This window comes from Conger conger, chromosome 3 (assembly GCF_963514075.1).
Source record: "Conger conger chromosome 3, fConCon1.1, whole genome shotgun sequence".
In the NCBI taxonomy this organism is placed as follows: Eukaryota; Metazoa; Chordata; class Actinopteri; order Anguilliformes; family Congridae; genus Conger; species Conger conger.
This window is the reverse complement of record NC_083762.1, coordinates 11,371,296-11,395,703: the sequence shown is the minus strand read 5'-3', so window position 1 is coordinate 11,395,703 and position 24,408 is coordinate 11,371,296.

The window sequence follows — 24,408 nt, the reverse complement described above, 5'->3', positions numbered from 1 at the left end:
GAAGAGCTGAGAAATTTTGTTCTGTGGTGGGTGAAACAGATTGATTGCTGTAAATCCCTTGTTCTCACAGTTGATATTCAAAACATTCTCCTTTTTCCTCACACGAGCAGCGATTCTTACAGATGTCTTTGGAAGTTTTGCGGTCTTTCTGTCTTCGAGGATAAACTGGTCACCGTTAAAACGCTAAGCAACAAAACGCTTGTTCAGCATTTTACAGTGTCGCCGAACGCTTCCGCAACAACGTCGTTAGACCTTTGAGGTGGTCACTTTTAGTGAAAGCATGCAGATAATACAAATGAAACCAATGGGTCAAAAATCCGACGAACGCCCAGTACTCCTCATTGACCTTCCTTTAAATCCAAATGCATTGCGATGGCAATCACCGGACACATTGTGAGTGGCACTTCACCGAAAACATGTTCTTTTGTCTGGGGATACCGTGGTAAAAGACTGCTCTCTCCGCGGTTAAGCCCGACCGTCATGCAGCAGCTTAAGCATTTCCGTAGCAGCAGCAGTAACGGAGATCATACTCACTAAGGCGACAGAGCTTGAATAGTGTGTTCTTGTTCTTATCCCGGAGTTTTTCATCCTGCATCAAACATAAACTGCGCACCCGATCCAGAGCTCCCCTTCACTTCGCTGGCCGTACAAACGAAGGACCGCGGGTCTGAATAAGATGCTGGATCTTGGGGGACACGGGCTGCAACAATCTCCGCGCTGCTTCATTCACTCCCACTGAGAGCGTAGTGTGGTGCTAAGCCTGGATTTTGAGATTGCGTCCTCCCTCACTGAAAGCAGGGGAACTCTACGTCCACTTGAACTGACGAGTAGATTGCATTTGTTGTAGGAGGCATATGTTTCAGCATTCTTTTTGAAATTCGTACATATTATTATTATTATTATTATTATTATTATTATTATTATTATTATTATTATTATTTACTCGTTTTTAAATAGCACATTCCCCAGTTCTGTCACATATTAAAATACAGAATATAAGATTTTCAATACGGTTGCTACATGTCTCTAACTCAAGCCTCATTCTTCATTAATCATGAATAATCGATGGCCCGAGCCATATACATTTCCGATGGTAAACACGCCTATTTAAACGCATAGGCTAATCAGACAGTTTGCGTAATGTGTTAGAATCAAATATTTTCCCCTTTCTTCCGTGCAGGCACTTGTCTTTCTCTACTGTAATGAAAAAAACATCACTTCTCCGACCGATTCTTTTATAATCCATATGTCAAAACGACATCGGGGTACGTGGTTTCATAGACTTGAAGTCATATATCGTGTCCCTGCGAGTTGTCGTGGGCTGGTCTGTATGTTTTTACCACACACGCCACTAGGCGGTGGAGACTGGTCCTGCATTGAAAACCCTTGCTTCCCACACGTACATCTTTGAAAACTAATATGTGGATTCAACTGTTTTTCTTTCTTAAAGACAACGAAATACTAGAAGGCAGCGTTTTTTAATTATCATTTATTGCAGTAATACAAGTTCTTTTTCTGTCTTTTTCCTTTTTATCTCTCTTTTTATATGTATTGTAGTCTATGCTCTGAGTATGTACAATAGAAACTGAGATCGTGCTTCATTGACAATTCAGTCGTTCTAATATGTGTATATTACTGCGCATTTAAAAATGGCACATTGTGATGTCCAGTGACTGGATTCTCTCTTACTTTGGGATACTTCTCGTATATAATATGCTACTGTACTGCTACTAGTAGTACTGCTACTGCTGCTACTACTTCTGCTGCTGCTACTACTATTACTACTATTACTACTAGTATTAATATTAATAATTAATGATGATACTAATAATAATAATAATAATAATAATAATAATAATAATAATAATAATAATAATAATCGCCATCATCATCATCATCATCATCATAATTTCCTGAAAAATGAGAAGCATCACCATTCAGTTACCAGGCCATAGGGCTAAACAAGTGGAGCACAAGGTTGGTATTTTAAGCAGTGGATGGATCATTGCTGTTGTATCCCTGAGCAATTTATCTCAATTCCTCTGGAGCAGGTCACCCTGCCATACGCAGGTCTTATTAGGACTGTTGAATATGCGTAAAAAGAGAACCTCTGGTAGGGGATATGCACCACGCAATCCTAAGATTCCCCGCCAAAGAGTCAAAACACGGGGTTCCTGAGTCTGACTAAATGAGTCTCCGCCTCACATCCACGAAACAAATCCTAAGTTATTAGTTACGGTGGACCTGTTCAATCATATTTATAGCAATCATTTGCCCCTTTTGTCAACAGCGGGCCATTTAAAATAGCTTTCCTGCCTCCGTTCAGTCCGTTATTTTTTTTCTGCTACCACTACAGAGAGCTCATTTTCTGAGTGAGTAGTTTACAATGTCAGAGCTCAGTAGGAAAACCGATGGCCCACCACTCAATATTTTATTAATGTGATTAAAAATGAAAACAAACAAACAAACAAATGTGCTTTTATACCATCGTCCGTTCATGAAAGGCCCGTGGATTTAAAATCCAGAGTGCATTTCAAGATTGTGGACTGTTGCTGGGTAACATCGAGTCAGCTAATAGCTAACTAGTCTCTCGTGAACGGTGCATATTAGCCCCACAAGCCATACTATGATGCTGTGCAAAATTAATTGAATTCAATTTGTCAGAAAGAGGCTTTGTTTTTCATCTCACGGAGAACATAGTGCTGCCTTTCTTAATCATTCGCGAGCGCCTTAGTCTTCTTAGGCTGCTGTAGAGCCCATGCTGACTTCATTTTCATACATCACAGGTTCTCCAGGAAATTCAGCGCCCTCTCAGGCTCTTATACCAAGGCTGATCTGTTGTATCAAACTGACGGTGATAGGAACCTTCGTGATAGGACGGTGATAGGAACGTCCCTTTCAGGGCCTCAGTCATTTCCAGTAAGGCCAGGAGTCATCTTACTTAATAAAGAAAAAAAAAAAAACATATTGTATTGTTTCAGTTTGGATTCGATTAAAGGGGCATGGCAAATTAATTATCCATGGGATAAGTAAAGAAAACATATATTAGCGTCGGGCAATTTCATTAATTGTGCTTTATCTTGTTGGTGCGTGTACAGTTCAGCGTTACCGTTTCCTCTCCCCCAGCAGCTGCACACGCGGGAATTAAACTCTGATCCGGCTCCGGTACGCATGTTGAGAGGTGATAATAGAAAATGGATGCGGAGAGAGCATTGATTTTAAATTGTACACCGGGGATTCCTACGCAGTGAAAGGGGGAAAATAAGAGAATCTAACATCTGTTCTTCACCATTAAGTGCACGGTTCTCCAGAGATGTGTTCTCGTGCTCTGCTATCTTGGATAACCACAATGTTTAATTTCTCATTTGGAAACAGATTAGACGGCATTATCTGTTTGCACAGCTCCTCCGCGTCGCCCCCAACGTTGGGCTAAAGTAAGCAGGAATGTTCTTTTTGGGACAGAGCAAACCTAAATTCTGCACATAATATGCCCTCAGGCTAAACACTGCCACTGCAAGGTGATCAGACGGTACTACAACACTCAGACAGGGCCAATGTTAGCCACTTTTAAGTTCTCTCTAACTGAACTACCCGGCTAAGCAATACAGAGTCTACCCTAATAGGAGTAAACCACTTAGATATAACAAATTCACTTAAGCATAAAAATAACTCATACATGTAAATACAATCCGCAAATAAACCAAATTAACCAGATTAAAAAAAAAAAGCAGATCCAGATCCAGAAGAAGTCACAAAGAATAAACATGAATACCATCAAACACTTTCCTCTAGGTTAAGTTTTTTTCTTTCTTATTTATTTTTGTATGAGTTCAACACCCAATGTGTGGCGGAGGACATTCCCATCCCAATTTGGAATAGCCAATCACGTACAACCGTTTTACGCGTGAACTCCACAGCCGATTCAGGAGAGTGTAGACAACTGCAGTTCTCCTCCCAAACATGTGGGGGCGCCATCTGCTTCTCTTAACACTGCAGACGACAGCTAAGCTGTGTAGAGTGGAGTGAGAGAAAGACTTCTCAGACACTTCTCTTAACACACAGTCCACGGGTGTCCAATCGACCAGCGGGGGTCTATTGATAGCAATGAAAGCGTACCTCTCATGGAGATACAGTTTACACGCTGCATACCGCTTCCACTTACCAGTTCCATGTAGTCTTATGGGAGCTGCTCAATGTCGCATGAAGCCAGTTCATGGAGCATGCCATGTTTACTATGGGGCTTTCTGGCACCAGAGCATCTGCACTGAGTAGCTAAATGTGAAAGGATGAGTTGGAATTCAATTTTTTTTTTTCTACTGTGCAGCTCAGAAAAAGAAATGTTGCATAAATTAGTCATTTGTTCAGTGTTAGTACATTTTAGAATTTAAAGGTACTGTCCAAAATATTATAATTTTGCCAGGTTAAAATCATAGTTTTGAACGGACTAATTTAGCTTTTAGGCCCCAACACTGCAATACCTCCAGAAACCACTGGTGTTTGCAAGCTTCAGGGGCTAAGTGAGTCCCTACTCCCCTGGTATGCCGAACCGACTTAATACTCCCGCACCCCGGTGGTTGCAATTGCCATATGTGCATATCCCTATGGATCTACGGCAGCAGTCAGTCTGGATTTCATCGAAGCCCTGAGGCTTAGCCATGCTCCGCAGCATGGTGCCTCTATCGTCTTCCAGCAGTCCAGGTCTCGCTGATGTCACCTGGCACCCGGCCTGAGTCAAATACGTAGTTGTTTTGGATTCAAATACTTTTCTATGCTCGATTGATCTTGTCTGGTGCACTTGAGCCAACCGAGAGGAGCCAAAGGCGGGTTTGTACTCGCTGAGAGTATTCCGTAGGTACATCGGACAAGCTGAGTAAAGGATTTGATTCCAAAACAATTACGTATTTGACCCAGGTCTACCTGCCTCATAAACAAAATAACAGAAAATACAGGAAAAATTGCATTGTCCGTCACATAACCCCCTAAGTAAACAAACTCTAGTGTTTACCTAGATTTGATTTTCCTGCCTGAAAACAAGCCACACAGCAAGAAAGTTTTAATTAAATTACTTCACACTAACTTTGCCTGAAAAAATCTTTTCTCAAAAAACTTTTGCTTCACCTTTGCTTAAACAAACAGCCAAATCTGCTTCTTTTCTAACACAAAAACGCATTTATTTCACTTTGTTAAACACAAGACTACAAACGATTTACATGTAGAATTACAGGATTTACTTGTAATTATTGATGAATATGTTTCATCCCACAGTCAAAAGACATGCAGGTTTGACTAAGTTGTCATCTGGCCCATAGGTGTGAATGGTGTGACTGCTTTTTTCCTGCCTCTTGCCCACTGTCTGCTGGGATGAGCTCACACCTCACACACACGCACACACACACACACACACACACGCACACACCCGCGACCCTGACCAGAAATAAGTGTGCTAGATAATGGATGGATGGATGGATGGAAGGATTGTAGGTGAATGGCCCTGAAAGGAAAAATAACAGGGTCCAGTAAAGTGCTTTAAGAAGGAGGGGTCTACTAATGTCCAACTGCATTTAGAGTAAAGATGATATTATTGTGCATTATTATTGATCTCATACAGAAGCCAAGCCGTGGAAGGTAGCAGCACATATCTATACATAATATCTATGCATGCATGTGGTTAATGGATAGAGAACATGCTCATTATTACCAAAGTGGCCTCTTTTCAGTTGCATATTGCTCAGAAATGTTCATGCATATTGCATCATGTGAAACAGACATTATGAGCACAACACTTTGGGTGCAGCTTGCCTGCATGTGCGACTAAAACAGTCTGGATCCTGGACAAGCAAACAAAACAAACAGAAACAAATACATAAAGGCACATTACACAGCTCTGCACAGAGAAGCCAAAAAGAACTCCACTGGGTCCGAGCCAAAAACAAACACTTAGAGAACCGCCCTAGTCGCAGCCTGCACCAGAATCTGGACACGTGCCCACTACAGTAACCTATACCCAACTCTGACACAAACCCCCAACACCACAGGCCATCAGCAAGCACATGCAGTACTACTTCACAGGCTGGGTGAATACTGTACACAATACACACATACAACTGGTCCGATTCAGAGAGAAGCAGAAATAGAAACACATTACATGAAAAAAAGGCCACACGACCATTCATTTGTCCATTCATTCAGGATAAAATGAATATGTTTTGGTTTCTTCCTGCTATGGTAGCGTGGGCATAAGTCTGGTGTTTCTTAGGTTCCTGCTGTACAACCCCCCCAAGCCAGCCGCCCAAGACACCCCTAGTTGCCAGTTGTCGTCGGTGAGTGAACGCATTGATTGGCGCTAGCTCCGCTCTATTGCTGCATCCTGTCTGAACTGTGCTGTTGAAAATAATGACTGCCACACAAGTGAGTGTACGGCAGGCGCACAGAGGTTTCAGCCGCTTTGTTCCAAACGTGGATGCAGACGGCGTAACGGCAGTTTCAGCGCAAAGCAAAATTGTCAATTCCAAAGTAGGAAGAAAGGGTTTGAAGAAATTTTGAATGTTATAAAATGATTCTACTAGAAAATCAGATTTGACTGTCTTCAGCTACCATATACCGCATGAGCCCTAAATGCTTCAGGATGACAGTTAAATGCTTGCAGTTTTTACGATTTAAAAGCATAAAGACCTTCCAAACCACTGTATTTACACTGAAAAGATGCAATATAATTGAGCACAATGACGGGAAAGTAGCCCACACAGACTAATTACAGCTTTGACTCCCAGCAGCATATATCTTGTAAGAAGTGAATGAATGTGAAATTTGAGTGGGGTGTTGTTCAGCTGCTGATTACTCCTTCATGAGGAGCAACATGTAATCTGTGTTTTAAGGAGAAAGTCTCCCATTCTGACTGATAGGGATTGAATGTAGAGCCAGCAGTCTAAACCAAGGGGGGTATTGGGAAACTTGTGTTTGAATCGCGCTGCTGTTGCTTAACATGCACACACACACACACACACTCACACCTACACACACACTCCTGGTTTTGCTCCGTCCCTATAAAAAAATGTGTATGTGTCTCGGGAGGAAGAAAGAGAAATCATTGAGTGATTCATGCTACATCTGACGAGTGTATCTTTGGAGAGTTTATGCGGAACTCCCCACAGTCTATTGTCATTGTGGAAATGTGAATAACCCACATTCATCTCTGAAGTTTGTGTTATTTGTTGTCATTTCGCAAAGAAATGTTTGTTCTGAATAACTTGGAGTTATACAATGTGTTGCGCAATTGTGTGAATAAACAAGAGTGGCTACAAGCAAAGTAATCCCGACTTGGTTTTGAAACTTTCATTTCAAGCTCGCTGAATAATAAGATGATTTTCCATCAACTATATAAATGGTGGGCATTTATATAGCGCCTTTATCCAAAGTGCTGTACAATTGATGCTTCTCATTCACCCATTCATACACCAACACATACACCAACAGCGATTGGCTGCCATGCAAGGAGGTTGGTCGTCTTGCACTGGGACACTTTGACACACCCAGGGTGGGATCGAACCGGCAACCTATCAACTGTCAAGTAACTGCTCTTACCACCTGAGCCATTGTCAAGCCTGGCTCATGGCTCAGGCAGTAAGAGCAGTTGTCTGGCAGTTGGAGGGTTGCCGGTTCGATCCCCTGCCCGGGCTGTGTCGAAGTGTCCCTGAGCAAGACACCTAACCCCCAAATGCTCCTGACTTGCTGGTTGGCACCTTGCATGGCAGCCAATCGCTGTGGGTGTGAGTGTGTATGAATGGGTGAATGAGAAGCACCAATTGTACAGCACTTTGGATAAAGGCGCTATATAAATGCCAACCATTTACCATTTACCAAGCCTAAATATATGATATATAACTATATAAAATATATAACTGCAACTGCAACTTTTTGCAGCACTGAGACTGCTCTGACAGAGGTTGTGAATGACTTCAGAGGCGATCTTGATGCCAAAGAAAACCTTTCATTGCTCCAGACTACATGTCCAACTTACTTCCTAGTAGAGGTTCCAGATCACCAGATTTTTAGCAGTTAACCATTCCAAGTGCCAGGATGAAGACTACCGGAGAACATCTGCAACAGTTCAGTGCTCTAACTGTAAACTCATGACCTACCTCTTTGGTCTTGCCTATTCATGGAAATTATTGTGCCTACCTTTTGTTTTTCCTCTTTTTATTTTTAATTATCCTTTTTTCTGGGGTGGGATTGCGTGGAAAATATTAGTAAATTTGAATCCTGTATTTTGAATCAGGACAGTACGTTTATATTTAAATGATGTCATTTTGTGTCATTTGTAAATTATTTGTTCAATTAAAAACAAAAATCGTATGATATTACATTACATTACATTAATGGCATTTGGCAGACGCTCTTATCCAGAGCGACGCATGATAGGCTATATCTTAAATATACACAGTTAAACATTGACTATCTGTGAGTTTTTAGACTGAAGGCAAATAAAGCACTCAATTCTCACATGCATCCATCTGTATATATGATGCTGATCAAAGTAATAGGACTGAAGAGGTTTCTGGCCTTTCTGCTGGCATTTAAAAACTACTAATACCATGTCAGATGTAGGAAATGTGGCTGAGATGCCATCTTTCAGGCATCGCCTTGCTACAGGCCAAAATCTATAAGCATTTGATCCACCTCAGCTGGAGCGAGCACCATACTCTTCCATTATAAACACATCACAGGAAAGGCCAGTATTTTCAGATCAATTCCCATCCTGAAACAATGCCCCGCTTGCCCATAACTTCTGAGGACCGGCGAGCCACCAATTGATGGATCGTGTCACCAGACCCACAGAAGTGCTGACCTGTACATAAGTCGCTCTGAACGATTTCCTGTTACCACCCGGCGGTGGTGAGTGATGAATGGTTGTCTTTGACACATCAATCCATGGCCTAGGAGTCAGAAGATGTTGCCACCTTCTTGGAAGAGCTTGTGGTGCTCTGCTTCCTTTCGGACTCAGTCTCAGAATTGAGTCTCTCTCTCCCTCTCTCTCGCTCTCTCTCTCTCTCCCCCATAAAACGGTTCTCATACTATACCGAATGTACACTTCATGTTGAGCAGATTCATGTGGGATGTTGATCAGCCTACTCCTGATCCATCAATTTTACATATGTTTAAAAACACATTGCATATTCAATGTTATCAAAGGAATACACAAATAACATATGCAAGTTTTTTTTTAAGCATGTTTCATGTTTGTTACGACCCAGTCTAGGGTCAGGCCGTAGGGTAAATGCTAGGGAAATAGAGTGTAGAATGGTGGGTGGGAACAAAACAAACACTGCAGACCGACGAGTAACTTTGGTCCTGTCTGTCTCAATAAACCTAAATACACCTCGGCTAGTCCTCAAAGGCTGGGAGTGGCATGTAGCCAACCCCCAATGGAGATCAAGTCTCCTCCCAGGATCACCTTCAAAAAAATAAAGGAAAGATAACAAAGGAAAATAAGAAACAGTGTCCTGTTGGAAGGATGCAACCCATCTGTAGACACTCTAACCAGAGTCACTATACGGCGAGCAAATCAAAGTGTTGTGCTCATAGGGGCAAACAGATCAAAAGAGCTGGGTAGCAATCAGAGTCGTAAGGGATGCAAGGGTCAAAATCCAATCAGCAAACAGTTTAAAAGGGGCTAAGCAAGAAAAGTCTAAATCAAACGAGGAAATGGTCATACGCGGTATCCAAACAGTAAACAAAGCAAAAGGGCTTGGAAAAAATTGTAGGTCAAACAAAAATACGGTCATACACAAGTGAAATCACAAATTCAAATCCGAAGTCAAACGCAAAAAGGGTCGCAGAGCTAGTCTATTGGTAGGATTGGCGGTATTTTCAAACAGACGACCCGGTAGCAAAAATGACCAATTCTGTGACAAACCAGAACTAAACAAAGATAGTCGTGCATCCAGCAAAGATGCACAACCGCAAATAGAAAAGCTTACAACAGAGGTTGTGGCAAGATATGAAAAAAATATTATTTTGTAGTTATTTCTAACATTTAAACAGCTAAAGTAGTATTTTCTAACAGTTTCTCAAAATAGCATATGAGGTTATTCTGACGGAGATTAAGTTTATGAGATTAGAGAATGTTATATTGGTGGTGAAGTGAAGGGTTTAAATATGTCAGTAGTAATATTGTAGACCATCTAAATTGTTATAGATAATACTATTTTAGGAGATATGATAATATGACAATATTAATGAATTAAAGATCAATTTTCAGGGGAAAGATGTAAATAACCAAACTGCACATTCCAAAAACTTTTCACAGAACTAACACTGGTGCTGCCACCAATGATCCAACAGCTGGATATGAATATTGTAATGCAGAAACTCACAGTACAGTATCTTTGATTTGTCCCGAGATTAACTTGCCAAAATATGCACCCATAGATTGATAGAATCATAAAACTAAAATGTTTCCTGTTCCAGTATTTAAACTGTGCGTTTATATGAGCAGCAACTCAATATTGAGATAAGTGGCTTTGCCATTCTGACTAAAGCGAGCACAGCCTAAGTGGATCTAGCAAACAATGGTGATGTTGAGAGTAAATGGCTGAATTTTATCCAGCAAGGGGAATATATTTGAGCTTGCTAATCAGAAGACAAAAAAGATTTTATTTAATAATGTCAAGCCAAGAGCAGCATATCTTTCTTCTTAAACTCATTTGGCTGTCAGAATTATTCCTGTAGGCTAAGTTTGTAAAGAGCTTTCACACTCAAAGATGATAAGTGAGTTCTGCCCAAAGGTTTGTCCATGCATAGTTTTTATTAACACTGATAGCTCCATTGTATCAAATTCATTTTGCATATTGCCTTTACAGTTTGTTTTCCTTTCCCTACTATTAATGGACATTTTAGGCAGGGTTAGGTGGAAATTTCTCCTCCACAACATTGTTACTATTTGTCCTATAATGTGATGTGTGTGTGATTAAGTCACATCATAGGGAATATGCATAGTAATTTAAACAAAACTTATGTCTCTTTTGCATCTAGGCATTAGCTTCCTTTGTCTGGATCTGTGATATAATCTTTGACACAGTATGTTAATATTTATATTTTTAAATCCAATCAATTTTATGTCAAATAGATAAAACGACAACATGAACAGTAGCCCCTATCCAATTCTATCAGAGGTCAACACGTTTATGCTTACATGTTCTTAACATCTCACAGACTAAGCAAATATTGTTTGCTTTTACTCAGAAAAATGGTGAACATTTCATGCTTAGGAGCTTAATGAGGGTATTCCCCATGCCTGGGGAATGGTTAGAGAAATTTGATGCTAATTGTTTGTAACATTATTTGGTGCTTTGAGTTCAGATGTAGAACATTATATATTGTATCTGTCAAACAACAGTGTATGTAAAGGAATATCATAGGAGTGACTGAAAGGTGACTAATAATTTATGCTTTCCATCATCTTGTTTTGACAGATTTTCTTTTTTTACAGCTGCTGAAAAACTCACACACATCACTTCATTTTACACTCCTCTGCTCTTAACGATGACAGATTTGCATTTTTATTAACAAACCCACACCCTCTCTGCTTCACTCATGGACAATGGGTCAGGAACAGGGGGGTATTTGTTCATAATATAAACGGAGAGCTTGTTCAACATTTAAAACGGTACTCATGTCAATGCTATCGAGTTAGGCAATATAGCCACAGGACTCGGGCTTCTGAAGTCTTCAGTCTTGAGAGGCCGGTCTCTGTTGAAAGCAGATTATTTTGTTTCATGAAGGTTAGCTTTGAACACCACATCTGTGCCCCCTGGAACCCCAAGCGACCCTGTTCTGACAGATCAATATGGAGGATGTGTTGCTTGCCTCATTCTTATTCTTGTATGTGTGAATACATACTGTATGTGACCAATGCAGCACAGCAAATAGTTGAATACTATGGAGAAAAGCACCTCTGTTTTACTTGAATATTGGTATTGCGTTTGGTTTCCTAGTTGTTCTTCTCAGGGAATACAGGAAAATGATTATAGAGGCAGGATCTTTTATCACCGGCTTACAAAACAGTGACATGTGACAGTGCTTTTCCCTGTTTGCACTTTTCCATCCGAGAGGAGATAAGGACTCAATTTGTTTCCCACAAGGGTACAAATGCATAGAAGGTGAAAACAGAAGGACAAATCTAATTTATCTGGGAGAATTAGCCGAACATGGTGGTTACTTTGTTTTTGTTATTGTTACTTTTTTGGCACGAATCACACAGGGTTTACATGACAAAAAGAGTACATTTCCTAACCTGTAGAGTCAGGTGTGATGTGCACACCTGTCTGAATATATGACGGTTTGTGTTGCCAGGTATGAAATCAAAGCATGTAAGATCCATTATAGATGGGATACTCGGATGTACTGTATGAGAATGAAAATATTAACCAAGTTGTCAGTGTTATTCGTTGAACGTTGAGGAATGTTGCATCTTAGGTTCCAGGTTGCCAAGGGTACAGACCTGTCCAAGTTGAGGCAGTAGTTTTTTGTTGAAGTTAGCTTTTTTGAGCTTCATGTGCAACATTGTAACTGGGGTAAAAATGCTGACATATGATTTCATATTGTTATATTGGCCTTAGGGCACTCTTATATGGTAAGACCGACCGCTTTGGGATCTTTCTGCTGGTCTTGAGAAAGAACAGGAAGTCTCACAAACTAATGCTGGGCTTTGTGAAAAAATGCTTAATTTCCCACCAGACCAAATTCATTTTCCTCCCAAGCCTGGGAACATATTAACCTGAGTAAACCTATTTAGTCCTGTACTGCACTGAGTGGATGTCACATGACATATGTGACATACTGTAGTATGCTGTTTCTGTAGGATTTAAAACATCTAACTGATTAGGTGTATTTTTCTCTCCTTCAGCTTTTCAGTTTCTGACCAATTGTACAACATTATATAACCTCTCAAAAGAGCTTTTGAAAAACCCAGGTTTTGGCCATGAAATGTGTTCATGTTTATCCAGTGCCAAAACACTCTAATGAAAACCTGTACACATTACTCAAGCCATTATAAAATAATTTTATCAGCACCAAGGAGGGTTTAAATAAGTAGTACAGATATCAAGAGACTGCGATTGGTCTCTGCTTTACCATTAACCGGAAACAAATCTTTTTAGAAGGTAAACTTTGGTACACAATATTGCTTTTCCCATCATTTCACTTGCTAAGATTAAACTAATAGAAGATTCCCATGAGGAGAATCAGGACTATGAAAGTTATTGCCCCACCAACTGTACTGAGAAGTAATCACAATAAATTTGGGAGGCTAAAGGATAGGCTTGCGGATAGATTGGGTTTTTCTGTGATTGAGAATATTGTTAACAAGTAATAATCTTCCCTTTGGCTCAGATGGCATGGACTGTTCACCAGTTCATCAACGTGCCCTGTTCCTTTTAATACCGTTCCTAGTTGTTTATATGTTGTGCAAAGAGCACCGAGTACACAGGAGGGATTTTAATCGAGTTCAACCCAAGTCGTATTCTGCACTTTGCAATGAAGGAAAGTTTCAATTTCACTACACTAAAAACATGATTGCCTGCAACATCCCAAGACTTAAAGGGCAAAAGGCAATATAACATCGGCTCAGAATTCATTCAAATTCCAGGCACTCAATTATGACTATGATGTGATCGTGAAAAAAAAAAAAAAAAAAACTTTGCATTTAAAGTAGCACAATTTAGTAGCGGAATTTTGAAGCCGGAATCTTTTGAACAAGGAATGGTAAAATGCCTGATGCAATACCACTGCAACGCGTTCTGTTTACACTATACTCCAGTTTTAATATCGGTGGAGCAAAACTGGAGCAAGCATTTAGATGAGAGTCATACATAATTACACATTTCACATTTTTTTAACTTGCTAAGATCCCGTAACTGGACTGAAAATAACAAGCAGTGCTTGTCTGCTCGCTCAGTGGGTTTCTCCATCGCGGTCGGCGTAGCTTTTATAATGCGGCTGGACTGCATTTGCAGGGAAAGGGCCTGTCGCCAGCGGCAAGACCAGCCGGCTTATCGCTGGTTTCACATCTCAGCTCCGGCTGGCCAGCCAGGGTTTATGGGGACACTCCGAGGTGTTAATTCTCAACACTTCCACTTCTTTGGATAATTGATTATAGGATAGACTCAATGTGACGTTTACTGCCTCCCAGATTTACTAGCTTCTCCGAAACTATAGGCCAGTTCTCACCACGAGCCGCATGAAGGACCGCCCGTCCTACGACATAAAAATTAACCAATCGAGCTTTCAGGGATCCCGGATGTTTATCTAATTCAAAATACCCATAAATACTGTATTCCTGAGGGGAGAGAAAATGTAAGCAGCTCAAACATGAGCGTATTCAAAGTTTGATGATATAATATTTCACCACGGTTGGAGATTAACGTGATTGCATTTCCCAAGCATACATAGACTCCAGGCCTTGGATTATTCATTAAAGATACATTATCCGGCTTTATTTATTTGCCAGTAGCATTACGCTGATAGAAACACCACATTATTATCATAGGGATGTGGTCGCTAATTTCACCTGTTGTCTTGTGAACCCATACCAATTATAAAAGTTCTGCTGTACCTACCATATAACACGTCATTGTAGTGTTTGTTTATCCACAGCAGGTTAAATGTTGCAACAGCATATCGTAATGGGTTATCCTACTTTCAGAGAATAGTTCCCTGAGATTACAGTGAATTAATCTGCAATTATATTGGATTATGCCATCATACATTGCATTTTCTGACATGTTTATGCATTTGACATTTAAAAAAAAAGTAATACACATCACACAAATCCCATGCCCTGATAATCCCACCTAAAATGTACACATGCTTTTTATCGCATGTGTATTTCACAGTGCTGAGTAACTGTTCCAAGGGAAAGCATGTATACAGCATCATCTATCTACCCTGAATATCAGACATAAGAAGTTCTGTTATGGACCGATTTCCCTGATTGGAATACATACAGTACAGTCTGGTCCCCTAAAACTGGGGGAATATGTATAAAAAGGGCTGTCATTTGCACTACTATGGATGTAAACATTCCTAAATTAAAGTGGGCAGTCTGCACTTTAACCTCACATTCATTGTTTAATTTTAATTAAATTTAATTTAATTTAAAAGTCTGCTGGAGTACACAGCCAAAACAACAACAAATGTGTCACTGTACAAATACTTATGGACTGCACAGTACACCCTGAAGAGCACAAATGGCGCTGTGCAGAGAGGATAGTGTTGTTCGGGTCACATATCCCACACCGGAGGATTGAACGAGAAACCACGAGACACAGAGCAATAATTGCGTGTGGAATGGATGGCGGAGCACGGCACGGATGTGTTGTAACCGCGGTTTCCACACTCTGGAAGCTCTGGGAGAGGAGACAGGATTCATGAATTAATAACGGCAGCCGAAAACATCCCGAGCGTTTGGGGCCGCAGCCGGAAGCGGGCGCGGGGGCCTCCTGAGTCGCCGCGGGGGCGAACGGGGCCCCTCTGAGGGGGGACGGAGCCGGGCGGAGCCACGTGGAGTCACCGAAGGAAGGCAATTAGAGGCAGGAGTCATCCAACGTGGAGTGCCCTGCTCCTCCTGCCTCCAGAGAGGGAAATGGTCGTGCTCAGACGCGCAGAACATCCAGGCAGCTTTGCAGCGATTGAATCTCTGATGCGCATCATGCCTGGGCCCAACAAACGCTTAAAACGGAAGACCGCAGACGGACACACAAACAGGCACACACACACACACACACACACACACATCCTCTCTTTCTCACACATACATACTCTTTCTTTGTCTCACACACACTCAAATGTACTCACGCACACACACACACACACACACACACACACTCTCTCTACCCCTCTCTTTGAAATACTGTAGGCTCTGACACACACACACACAGCCATAAGCAGAGATTGTTATTATTATATATTTTTTTACTTTGCCTAAGTTTCCGCTGCTGTTTCCTTTCTGGCTCAGTTGTGGGGAGGAACGTGATTAAACTGTGTGGATGTGAAAGGGCTCTGTGGTTTGGGCTGGAAATATAGAAACAGGACGAGCAATAAGAACGTCAGATGGGATATGTTCTTGTGCCTGTGCATTTTTCAAGGCTGAGTTTCTCCACACAGGGACCACCAGAGGCACAGCGTAAGCAGGCTACATGGGTTTCCGAAAAGGCAGTAGGTTCCTTCTGATGATTACTTTGCACAGGGAAATGTCAGGCAGCTTATGAATAAACAACAAATATCCCATCGGAGCTACTTGAACAGATGGAAATTTAACCTAATCATTTTAATTGTCCATCATGAGATGGGCAGATTGCCAACAGTGCAGCACATTCATTACAGACGATGAGATGCCAGAACAGTTCAGCCTCATCTTTATCACTGTTATCAGTAGCAGTGTGGACCTTTATCAAGAATTAGTAAAACAAAAACAAAAAAACTGTTGATATGCACAGTGCTGTGATTCATTGGGGGTCAAAAACAAGAGCACCATCTTTCTATTTTGAAAACAAAATGTTGCATAAGAATCTGAAGGATGCAATTTCACATAAATACCACAATAACAAACATAATGAATAAACAGAGTAGTCATGTGGTTGCAGGAATATGTAACTTTTTTCTTTTTATTCTGGTCATTGAACACAAGAGATATTGCACCTTGGGAATATACACGCATGCTAATACATGAAAAATATCAGAGCTGACCTGAGAACATTAATATTTTATGTACTGTATATATATGATGTTGTTTCTGAAACACTATTGTCAGTCTATTCTGGGCATAAAGTGTTCTTTCATGAGCATGAAAAATTCATGCTTAGGTGTTGTATCTTATCAAGTAATTTGGCAATGCACTGAGTAAATTAAAAACTTTAGATTTTAATAAGTACTGTTGGTGTTTTTCTGTCATTTTAGGGTTTTTGAAATACTGCTGGTATTTTACAGAATTTTTGAAAAACTATTAAAATACTGCAGGAAGTTTAGAGTAATTTTAGGGTTTTGAAATACTGTAGGCATTTTGTTTTGTAAAGGAAACATATTGCTGTTTGAACAGCTGTTAATGTGACAGTTACTAACACACATTCCATAATGGCTTTGTTCCCTTTAACATTGCATACATTATCAGCTCTGATCCTTTAATATTTAAAGCATGTTTACTTGAATTACATTGCATCATGTTTGATGGTATTCCTGTATTTACAAAACAATGTAAATTGTTTGTCCTATGATCCATAATCTCCTGGTCATCCAATGAACAAAGTGCCTCCACACATCAAACAGAGAATGCGTTTTGGAGTTTGTACATTATTACTATGATTACAGTGCAATCACTTATCTGGAGTGACTTACAGAAGTGGAGAACATAAGTGATATTCTCAGGAATACACACGTTTGCACATAACACTCACTCTCACCCCATCTTTGCGAGCACCTTTGAGACTCTTTTGTACACCGCAGTTTCATAACATAATAGAAAATATGACACGTCGTACAAAATCACCCTTTCAGAAAGTCACACGATGATTCTTTGCCGTTTGCTGGCTCTCGTTTCTTCGGCATACAAATCCTCTGGCCGTAAGCTGAGCAGTCAGCTTTGCTTGGCGATTTGTTTTGCCCTACTCTGAACGTCAAAAGCAGGAAGCCGCTTCTCCTCTGGGGCTCTGCAGTAGATGTTCTCCTAAAATAATGACATTGTTGAACTGGGTTAAGGTGCCTCTGGCACAGCTCTCGTATTGATCAGTATTGATCGAGCTTGCCTGCAGGCCCAGTGGACTTCAGGAGAGTGAACATTTATCAGAATGCAATACTCAACAGGGAAGGCAGTGGGAACCAGAATCACTTTTTAAAGATCATCTTCCAGTTTTCCCGCCGGAGAGGTAATTTCATATACGGGCAACTCCTTATAGAATATCGAACAGCATTGAAAGCAATGGCAATTTTTTGCCAGGAATAAGCAATGCTGTATGTGACCACATCTGGGTGGAATTTGTATTAATTTTATTCTGCATGGTATTCTCCACTTCCTTAGAGTGTTTATTTTCTCTGTTTTCGTCTCTAGTGCCAAAAATGTTCTAGCAATGCATTTTGCTGGACAGGTGAACTGATAGAATTGTAGGAGAATATATTGTGTTAGCTCTTATTGGAAGACAAAGGGCCTTGATGTAAAGACATTCACACAAAGCATATCTCAGAGCAGGAGTTCCCAATCCCAGTCCTAGACAAGCTCCTTTTATGCCGTATTTAATTCACACCAATCTTTTAATTATTTAACGTTATTGAAAACACGGCTTCATGTTCAAAATGTTTGTACTGAGTCTGTTTTTGGCACAATGAAGGAGGGGTTAATCACCATTTGCTTTTTCTGCAGACTTAAATGTTCATCTATTACTCTTCATTGTTAAGCTTCAATGACCAGTTTTACATACTTTCAGCTTTTATGAGTCCACTGAAATACGCTTTAAGTCCATCAATGAATCGATACACACCTCTTTCAATCGTCTTTCACAAGGAATCATTTGCTGTAGCACATGACAGAAAGTCTTTTGTTTGAGAACAGACCTGCTTAAAAGGCTCTTAAATGAACATGGAATATTCCTTCTTGCATTTGTTTCTGACTGAATGTGGCAATATCTCCCTAGTGATGTCAAGTAACATGATACAATGGACAGCTCTTCCAATTCTGTTTCCACAAACTTGTAACAGGGGTTGTTTTGTACCAGGGATCGTATTTATAAAATGATCTTATGATAAAATTGTATCTTAAACAGTGGCTTATGCAGAAAACCATGACTAAGTCATTTAGACAAATCCCCCAAAGTGGGCTCCGTTTTCACTAAATGTCTTAATGATGACATAATTGATCAACCATTTCAGGTAGGAAGAGTACAATAAATGTTGAACCGCAGCCTTATTTAGATGTTTAGAGTTGTTAAAATAGTTTTTCATCCGTTAAGATTCACAGTGTGTATCATAGACATGCAAGGTTACATTAATTGGCACAAACTAAAAGAACTGTTCATGCATTTGTAAATGGTTAACTGATTTTAAGTTTATCCTACGGCTTGCTCAGGCATAAATATTCAAGTAACATTAGCTAGTAGTAAAGAAATAAATTAACTAATGAAAAGTTAATTTCATGCTAAATTAATGTATTTGTACATCAATTAATTCATTTGAATGATAATTACATTAGTTTATGGAAATTCATCTACCCTTATTGTAAAGTGTGAGCAGTTGCATTGATATTAACACATTCACATTGAACGATGGGACAAATGACTCCCATGCAAAGTTCACAGCTGCATATATATTCTATTTTCATTGACCAAAAACAGAGCAGCAAGGGCCACTAAATGCACTTATTGCTTACACTGCCCAGCTCTAGTCTCCATGGACACCATGACCTTATCCTACTTACTTGCTGTAAAACATTAAATTTGGCTTAAACAAGCGAGCTGCAGGCTACCGTCTATTCCTATGTGTGATTCCTCCAATATCGGTACTCCTGTACCTTTTCTTTTTTTTTCCCCAAAGTGGACAGTGGAATTGTTTTATGTTTCATGTGCATATGAAACACAAAACAACCTTGTAACCACCTTCTACTCCAGATGGTTACAAGGAGATATTTATCATATTTCGTCGGTTTAAGTTATACTATTTCTAAAATTATTATTATTAAATCAGTAGCCATTGTATTCGTCAGATTTCAGATCATTACTAAAAATGTCAGATCCTTTTTAAAATACCCACATACATTTTTAAAGGTGGGAGACAATCAAGCAACATTTTGTTCCAAACAGACCATTATTCTGAAATAAATGTGTTCTTAGCACATTAATCACTCGGAGTGATTTATCTGAAGCGATGTGACCTCTGACCTTGGCTCTGTCAGAAAGTGCAGACGTACCACAATGCCTTTTAAACACCACATGATCGGGCTATATGCTGACAAACTGTCATGAGAACTGCAGCAGTTGTACATGCAGCCGCTACACTCAGCTACATCGATTTTCTGTGCGTTTGACTGTCCTCTGTTGTACAGTCAATTATCTTTGGGAAACACACATGAAAGCGAATCCCAAGACAGTGAATCCAGTCTTGTAATGATAAACACATCCATAAGCAGTCCTTAAACTATAGAGCAATGGTTTACAAGTTGAAATGTAGGGTGGAACCCCAATAGATTTGTCTGGGACTGCAACTGAATATCAGATGAACGACTCTGATGTAGGGAGAGTTATTTGTCTAGGAAACAGAACTGTGCCCCTTAAATGAAACTTTTATTAGTCAGCACTTAAGTTTCCGTTTGATAAGGACTTCATGAAAAACCGGAGGAGCTGACGCTAAGATGTCTCCAGTCGCTGACCCGTGTTGCAGATGCAGTGAAGACTCTGGTTCATTTGATTGCACTTTAAGCTAAAAACCTACCAAGAAAAAACATGTTAATTATAGATAATTTCTCCCAGAGTCTCTTCTGGCTGCGGAGTGCACCACAGCAGCGTAGTGAATAAATAAAATCAGCGTTCTGCATGTTTCACAGCGAAGAGCGAAGACAAACACTGTGGGGTAATCAAGGATGGCATGCCCACCGGTCTCCCATCAAGCCATCACACGTGGCTTTGGGGCTAGCCGCTAATCTAATCGCTGTCCCAAGCTGAAAAGCTTTGGTTCCCATGGAGAGATGGGGTGGGGGGGGGAAGAAATTAACGGAAACGCGATCCTCCAGCGCCCACAGAAGCAATAGCCTGCCTGAAATGAGATCTCTCCTCTGTCATCCTCCGTCACTTTTGCCTCCAAAAAAAAGTAGAACAATTGCCTTGAGCTGTCCAAACACCACTTCCCCAAACTCATTAATCTGGGACCAGTGTGAATGCCTATTGATATCAGCTGGGCTTGAGGCAATAGCCTGTATTAGAAAGCAGGTGTGCGCACAGTGTGCTCTCCAGGTTTCGAACAGAGCTTGTGTCCAGTAGGAGGTGAGATTTGGGATTGATTTGAATGATTTTGTTATTCAGGAACCATTTTGTGTCAATCAGGTTGGAATGATTGAGTCGATAAACCATGTTGTGCAACACTTTTCAGTCGACTCTGAAAATGCTTTGATTCACTTGGACTGGAGCTATATTTGGACAGATTTCGTGTCCAGTAGGAGGTGAGATTTCGGGTTGATTTGAATGATTTTGTTATTGTGTATTCAGGAACCATTTTGTGTCAGTCAGGTTGGAATGATTGTGACAGTAAACCAGTAAACCATTGTGCAGCTCATTTCAGTCACTTGGACTGGAGCGACATTTGGACGGTACTTTGGAGTTTTGGCTTCAGCTCCCGTGTCAGAGTTCTTATTGTGACCCTCCTGCTCCTATACAGACAGGTGTCTCCAGGTCCACTTGAGAAAAACTGCGCACTTTATCCAACCCTGTTTGTCCTTTAATTATCTGACACAAGCTGACAGACAAAGCTCTGTGATTAAACCCTTTCGTATTCAAGGCTTGCTTCATCAGATCCCATTGTATGCAGAAGCCGTTGTTTTCTTCCTCTCTAACATCTCCTATTTATTCTTCCATCTATTCTTTTTCCTTTTTTGGTCGCAGGATTAATGGGTCATGCTATATGTGCTTGCCACATGCTTTTTACATGCTCTCTCAAACCCAATACATGTTATTAAATTGAATATCATCCCACACATTAATTTCCTTTTCTCTCAGACCGCAAAGTTTCACCCGTTACAATTTCTGGCGAAATTCATTTTGAGCCACAGGCAATACTGAATATGTTTCGTAGCCTTACAAGTGTGCTAAATTAAAAGAAGGCTTAGCACTACTAACTTCCAAGTTTCCTATTTTTGATCTTTCCAGGTGAGATCTTATATGGTTAAATTGAAAGTCATTCAGGTCTCTCACAGTCCTATGTAAGAAGCCGTAGCTAACCAGGATTCAAGACCTACCATTTTCCAGCACAAAATGGAAGTAATCCTCTCTGTATGGAGTTTGTCATTGATGATTCATGGGTGTAGATTTTCTGGGACCTGTAATATTTTTCTGAGTCCATCCCCATTTGATCTAACAATAATTTATTGGTGACATTTCAACCTCTCGTTTCCCTCTTAAATCCAACAAGAAAGTTCAGACTTTTACCGAGTTGTTCAATGTTCAAGGTCTGCAATAATTAAAAAAGTTTTCAAAGCTGACATGCTCTCCCCTTAGGACATCTCAGTCTCCCTCCAGGCCTGTGAAGTTCTCCGCAACAAGTTCTGGCAATCTCCAGCTTTTGCTCACTCCCATGGTTCTGTTAATTCCACTAAGGGCCATGTCTTTTCTCTCTATATGAAATCCATAAAAATCCAAATTACTCTTCTTGCTTTTCTTAGGGTGTGAGAGGTCCCAACTCTGAAAGTCAGTCTAGCTTGGGGCAATTTTAGTAATGTTAATTGAATTTTTTTAATGTTTTTTTTTTTTTTCGCATTGTCCTCTAGCACTGTATTTTGTCTGCCTTCTATTGTTTTGCTTGGTTTTGCCCATGTGCCAAGAGTTGTTCCTTTTTGGTGAAAGTTCAATTCCACAGAAAACACGTGTCTTATGTACAGATTTAACCTTTTTTAAGAAGGGTAGGTAGAGTTTACAACGACTCTATTCTTAGAGGGGTAGGTGGAGTTTATGATTCATTTAAGAGGTTTATGACACATTTATACAATAGGGCCTACAACTCATTTTGCCCTTGGTTTTACTGTGTTGTATGACATTTGTGCATTAAATAGTCATAAAACATGTCCGCGTAAAAGTTCCACTGACAGATCAAGCAAAACGGTGTCGATCTGTCATCCTTCTTTTGCACACAAGTAAATCAGGGATCCTGTAATTAGATATATATTGGTATATACACTGTACTTACTTCTGAGTGTACTTCTGAATCCTTTCACTTGTCATTCATTTTATGCAAATATATTTAGGGGAAATAAGTGACTTGCTGGCATACTATCTGGGGCATGTCTGCAAGGTGTTTCATATTTCAAAAACATGTATTCTGCCCCTGGCTGTGCTTATCTACAGTATATCTGAAAATATATGTCAGCTCTCTCCAATCAAAAGCAGTCAAGCAGCAAGCTTTCTTGGAACTAATGTGCTACTTTGTAAGGAAGAAGATGAATGGTAATATCAAAAGATAATTTGTATTCTCTTTCATTGGATCATGGAAAAAAATATGGAAATAGATGCAAAGAGTATTTCTTTCCTGCAAAACATCCTTACTTAATCCGAGACACGTTCAATGCAAAAGATATTCAGGACACCCAGGATACAGGATGATCTACATGTCTAATATTGGTGTTCAATCACGACCTTGATAAGTAGAATCAGAGGTCTTAGTGATGGGCTAAAACAGAAAGCCTGCAGCCACCTTGATCCTTTTTAGATATAATGTGACACCCCGGGATAATATGGATTGCAAATTCAAGTCAAATTAAAAAAATGATACATCATCCAAAAGCTCCAAAATAAGTAAATCAGCAAAGCGTTCATTCAAATATTATTTAAAAATTAAATGTACTCACTTATACTGTGACATAGATATTTAAACTATTCACTAGATTCAAATACATTCACTTGATGTGTACCACTAGTGTGATAGATTGACATGCCATGTCATTGGGATGTCAATGATTTAAAGTAGGGGCGACATGGCTCAGGCATAAGAGCAGTCGTCTGGCAGTTGGATCCCCCGCCCGGGCTGTGTCGAAGTGTCCCTGAGCAAGACACCTAACCCCCAAATGCTCCTGATGAGCTGGTCGGTGCCTTGCTTGGCAGCCAATCGCCGTCAGTGTGTGAGTGTGTGTATGAATGGGTGAATGAGAATCATGAATTGTACAGCGCTTTGGATAAAGGCCCTATATAAATTTACCAAAGTAGTAGCAGGATGGCTAAGGTTGTAACATAGTATTTAAATGTGATAAATTGATGATAACAATAGTATGACAAATGGTAGCATGGGTCATTGAAGGACAGGTGCTGAATAATATGTCATCACTGCTTTGCGGTAAGTTTTGCGGAGTGTTGTCATATCATAAGGCAGGCTGTTTACATTGTTGCTGAAGTCATGAAGGTAATTTTCAGCTGTGATGTTTCAGAAGATGGAGGCACTGGCGCCTTGCCACAAGGTCAGATTAGGTATGTGACATGCAGAATTTATGGAATTTTTTATTTTTTATTTATTTTTTGATAGATGGAGCAATCACTCACATTCCTCTCTGTTAGCAATACCCTTAGCTGAAGGCAAACAGGTGTTTCCAACTAAGCACTTTGGGTATGCATTCTCCAAATACATAAACATGACCATATGAAATCTGTTATTTATCTTGACAACACTGTTAGCTATCCA